Source organism: Rhinoderma darwinii, chromosome 3 (assembly GCF_050947455.1).
Source record: "Rhinoderma darwinii isolate aRhiDar2 chromosome 3, aRhiDar2.hap1, whole genome shotgun sequence".
Classification (NCBI taxonomy): domain Eukaryota; kingdom Metazoa; phylum Chordata; class Amphibia; order Anura; family Rhinodermatidae; genus Rhinoderma; species Rhinoderma darwinii.
In genome coordinates, this window is record NC_134689.1 from 248,348,428 (window position 1) to 248,354,448 (window position 6,021).

The window sequence follows — 6,021 nt, forward strand, 5'->3', positions numbered from 1 at the left end:
TGAGGAGGAGAACACAGCAGGTAATAAAGGACAGGGGGCGGAGCTAACTCCGACTGACCAGGCCGCGATAGGCTCTCCCACTCCTGAGCCTGCCACCCTGGTTGGTGGGAGAGGGTGTCAGTCGAACAGGTCTGGCCTCAGGTGTGGATTGATTAATCCCAGGAGTATACCTAGACGTAGTACCTGGCAGATCCCTAACACCTGGTAAAGAACAGCGACCACCTGGCATGACGAGGATTCAGCTGTTGGGCCGTCTGGAGGTAGGTGAGATTCTTGTGGTCCGTAAAAATTAGGATGGGATGAGCTGCGCTCTCTAGTAGATGTCTCCACTCCTCCAGGGCCAATTTGATGGGCAGTAACTCCCGATCCCCAATCGAGTAGTTGCGTTCTGCAGAAGAGCAGAGCTTAGAGAAATATCCATATACCATTGACTTGCTCTTGGAACCTCTGTGGAACAGGTATGCACCAGCACCGACAGAGGAGGCGTCCACCTCCAACTGTAGAGAAACATCTGGATGATGGAGGATAGAGGCTGACGTGAAGGTACTCTTCAGGCTATTGAATACGGACTCTGCCTCAGGAGTCCGCACCTTGGCGTTCATGCCCTTCTTGGTGAGGTTAGAGATAGGAGATGTCAGTGAGGAGAAGTTTGGGATGAACTGTCTGTAAAAATTGGCAAATCCCAGAAAGCGCTGTATGGTCCTCAAGCCTTGAGGGCGTGGCCATTCCAGGACGTACTTTACCTTTTTAGGATCCATCTTGAGACCTCAATTCGAGACGATGTAGCCCAGGAAGGGTATAGCATCTCTCTCAAACACGCACTTCTCCAACTTAGCGTACAGACGATTCTCCCTTAACCGCAGCAAAACTTGACGGACATGTCTCTGATGAGTCATAGGATCTGGAGAAAAAATCAAGATGTCATCAAGATAGACTACTACACAAACATAGAGGAAGTCACGGAAGATGTCATTAACGAGCTTCTGGAAGACCGCGGGAGCATTACACAGGCCAAAGGGCATTACTAGATATTCATAGTGTCTATCACGGGTGTTAAATGCAGTCTTCCATTCGTCACCCTGGCGAATCCGGATTAGGTTGTAAGCCCCCACGCAGGTCTAGTTTGGAAAAAATCTTGGCACCACATACACGATCAAATAGTTCTGAGATCAATGGCAACGGATACTTATTTTTCACCGTGATCTGGTTGAGACCCCGGTAGTCGATACAGGGGCGCAGAGAACCATCCTTTTTCTTGACGAAGAAGAACCCGGCTCCTGCCAGGGAGGAAGACTTCCGTATGAAGCCCCTTTCCAAGTTCTCTTTAACATAGGCGGACATGGACAGAGTCTCTGGTAAGGAGAGAGTATATACCCTACCACGGGGAAGGGATGCACCAGGAATCAGCCTGATAGGACAGTCATATGCCCGGTGTGGGGGCAGCGCCTTCGCCTCCTTCTTGCTGAAGACGTCCGAAAATGCAGCATAATGACCAGGCAATCCTGCCAATGACTCAGGCAGAGGAGGCTGAGCCGAACTAATCTGTCCCAGGCAACCGTTGTGAAACTCGGGACCCCACTAGAGAACCTCTCCAGAGTTTCAGTCCAGGACTGGGGCATGTAGTTGGAGCCAAGGCAGGCCCAGCAGCACGGGGTTAACAGCCTTGGACAAGACAAAGAACGATAGCAGCTCGGAGTGGAGAGCTCCCACTTGGAGCCTCAGCAGCTTGGTCACAGCTATAACTGGGTCTGGCAGAGTTAGCCCATTTACCGATGCAACCATCAACGGCCTCTCCAGAGGGGTAGTGGGTAATTGAAGAAAATCCACCAGGTCTCTACAAATGAAATTAGCAGCGGATCCAGAGTCCAGATACGCAGAGAACCGGTACGTTTTCTCGCCGGACACTATGGTCATGGGTATGGACAATTTAGACGGAAGTTCTTTTTTACCCAAGATTGTCTCTCGTACCAACCCTAGGTTTTGGGGCTTTTGGGGACACAGACGCACAAGATGGCCTCCGAGGCCGCAATAAAGACAAAGTCCCGAAGTGCGTCTGCGTTGTCTCTCCTGGGTTGATAGCTTACTTTGGTCCATCTTCGCAGACTCCTTAGGAGGATCGGCATCAGAGGACGGCAGGGGTTGCTGCAAGGTAGGGACCGGACTAGGAAGACCTCCCTCCCGACTAACCTCTTGGAGCCGTTCTCGGAGCCTTCTATAAATCCGGGCAGCCAGAAGGATCAGGTCATCCAGGGTAGATGGCAGGTCTCGAGCGGCAAGTTCGTCCTTAATTTTAGGAGACAGTCCATGCCAGAATGTAGCCACCAGGGCCTCATTGTTCCACAACAGTTCTCCCACCAGGGTGCGGAAGTGGATGGCGTACTCGCCGACAGAGATGTCTCCTTGGCGTAGGTTCATCAAGGAAGCTGCTGCAGAGGAGACTCATCCAGGCTCCTCAAACACCGTGCAAAATGTCAGAGGAAACCTTGGAAGTCACGGGTGTCTAGTACTTGTCTCTCGCAGATAGGATTCGCCCATGCAAGAGCCTTGCCAGTGAGGAGAGAGATGATGAAAGCGACCCTTGCGCCATAATATGAAAATGTCCTTGCATACAGGCTGAAGTGGATCTGGCACTGGTTCAAAAATCCACGACAGGTACCTGTGTCTCCATCAAAGCGGTCAGGAAATGGCAAAGAAAAATAGGGATCAATACTGCCAGGATGTGTAGTCTGAGGATCAACACTGCCAGAAGGTGTAGTAGGAGGAACGGCAGCTAGTGACGTCATCTTGGTCTTGGATCGACCAGCGAGGTCCATGGCCTGAGCGTACTGTCACGTTGGGTTCGTGGACCCACTGTGCCGTACCACCTTGACAGTATGGTAGCTAGCCAACAGGGCGCAGGTAACAGTCTATAGTTCGTAAAGGGTACCTGTGGCAGCTTGGACAGTAGCAAGGCAGGCTCGGCTGGGACTAGGCAGCAGGCAGACGTCAGGCATGGTGTAGCAGGACAGGCGTGGTATGCAGCACAGCACGACTACAGCTCAGCATGGCACTTGACCAGGATAGCACGGGATACAGGTACTGCAAACCCTGGGAACTGGAAAACACTAGGAGACCATTTGCATAGACAAACTTTGGGTAGGACAACAACGCTCAGGCATGGGAGGACGGGGCTGGGCCCTTCTTATAGTCCAGGGTACTCATGGGCTAATTTTACATTAAAGTCCGAGGTGACACGGCCGAGGTGTGCGGAAGTGAGCACTGGCGTCTCCTGAGGAGGAGACTGGGGCCAGCGCTCGCAGACCCATGGCTGCGGCTGTCAGGAGGTGAGTGAGCCTGACAGCCCGCGGCCATGGACATGACAGATATTTTTTGGGGGGAAACAGCAACTCCCAGCATATCCTTACCAATGTTCGGATCATGCTGGGAGCTGTAGTGTTATCAGTACAAACCTATACGTCAGGGGTTGCACTAAATTGAGCTGTATTTTTGCTGGTGTTGTATTTATGTGCTGAGCTTTGTCCTGGTGCTGTATTTATGTAATGAGCTTGGTACTGGTGCTGTATTTATGTACTGAGGTTGGTTCTGGAGCTATATATATATGTATTGAGCTTGGTTGTGGTACTGTATATATGTCAGAGCTTGGTTCTGGAGCTGTAATTATATAGAATATATTTATTCAATCAAAATTGCAGGGCAAATGGAATGGTTTTCATGGATAGTTTTAACCCCTTGAACCACCACAATGCGCTAATACATGACCCGACAATATTTCCAAACATTTCCCTGTATGTTTTTTTCAGATTCAGAAAAATCTATTAAATAAACTTTTAAATCGGCGCAGACTATATGCTAATTACTCATTAAAGGGTCATGGGGCGGTGCCGCTATCCTGAAGAGTCACATAGTGTTGCCTCCAAACCCACCTTTCCATGTTTGGTTGACATCCCCCCGGCTGTTATACATCACTACCAGTCTCCTCCAACTATCTCAGATGCGCCATTGCCTTGTACTACTTGGGCACGCACTGTGCAGCGTGGTGTACTCTGCCCGGCTGCACCGCGCATGCCAGTACAAGGCAACAGCGCATCTGCAAGAGTTGGAGGAGGCTGCTAGTGATGTAGAACAGCCAGGGGGATGTCAATCAAAATATGGGGGGCGCCATTTCAATTTTTTCCTCAGGCAGCAGAAAAGCTAGAATCGGCCATGGGAGAGGGACAGCATTTGCAGGGCAGGATAGGGCTAGTAGATGTGCATCACAATAGGCAGGTCTGCTAGTGGTAGAAGTTAGAACACGCCTCTATGGCGATGCACGCTCAGCCAGAGAGGTACAGGAAAGCAGGGCGGTGGTCATGCAGTGAGGTTAGTGTTGTACTCGCCTCCTGCCCCAGCCAAATTTAAACTGATCGGCCGACGCTAGGGAGGGATTAGATTAATTATATAGCAAGTATAACTCACTGCAGAGGACTCTATGGGGGGATAATAATATCCCCGCATAGAGCACTCAGCAGTCAGACACTCAACCCCCCCTGCTGTATAATAAATACTGAGGGCTCTATAGGGGATGGGGGATTATTCCCCCTTCCTAGAGTCCTCTGCAGTCACTTACATGGTTAGACCCCCCTTTCAGTATAATCCCCCCCTTCCCATAGAGCCCTCAGTAGTTACTAATATATTGCAAGGGGAGGTTGTCTGACTGACTGCTGGGGGCTCTATAGGGGGGTCTGAGCGACTAACTGCTGAGGTCTCTTTGGGAGGGATATCCCGCCCGCAGAGATGTCAAAGTCAGACACTCAAACCCCCCTATAGAACCCTCAGCAGTCAGTCAGACAATCTGACCTCCCCTTGCAATATAATCTTCCCCATACAGCCCTCAGTAGTTATTTTAGTACAAGGGGAGGGGTGTCTGACTACTTAAAGAGGTTTTCCCACCAGGGACATTTATGACATATCCACAGGATAGCCACTTCCTGACTTCATAGTCGGGAGTTTGAAAACAGCGTAGCACGCTGAGCTACACTGTTTCCGTAAGTCTCATAGAACTGAATGGTAGTTATGGAAACAGTGTAGCTCGCATGCTACGCTGCTTCCGTAACTGCCATTCACTACTATGAGAGTTACGGAGAGTTACGGAAAGTCCATGGTCAGGAAGTGGCTGAGAGGCAGCGAGAGCAGAAAGAAGTAGAACAGGGTTTAGGGGGCCCGGTTCTAGACATAGGCGCAGGTCCCAGAGGTGGGAATCGCATCTATCTGACAGGATCCACTGGATATGTAATAAATTTCCCTCACAGGAAAACCCCTTTAAAGTGTAACTAAACTTCTAAAAAACTTCTGACATGTCATAGTGAAATGTCAGAAGTTTTGATCAGTGTGGGTCCGAGCACTGAGACCCCCATGGATTTCTAAAACAAAGTGGCAGAAGCGCTCAGGTGATCGCTGTGCCGCTTAGTTTCTGATCTGCTCTTCTTGGAAAGCCGAGCAAGCGGTGTACGGACGTACACCACTCCGAGTAATGGCGATCAGAAACGAAGCGGCGCAGCATTCAATCGTGCGCTTCTGCCTGTTCACTTTAGCGATCGTCGAGGGTCTCAGTGCTCGGACCCCCACAGATTAAAAGTTCTGACATATTACTATGACATGTCAAAAGTTTAGTTACACTTCAAAGAGAGGTGTTACAATTTTTTTATTGTTATTATTATTATTTTTTTCTTTAACCCCTTTCCCCTGCATGCATTCTGGGCCCTAATGACCAAGCAATTTTGTAGTTTTTCCATCGTCACATTCAAAGAGCTGTAACTTTTTTATTTTCACGTGGACATAGCTGTATGAGGAGTTGTTTTTTTGGGGGAGGAGTTGTACTTTTCAATGGCACCATTTTGGGGGTGTATAAACATTTTTTATGAACTTTTATTAACTTTTTTAGGGGGGATATAAAAAAAAACAGCAATTTAGCCATTGTACTATGCATTTTACATTTACGCCGTTTACTGTGTGGCGTAAATAACATTCTAATATTATTGGTAC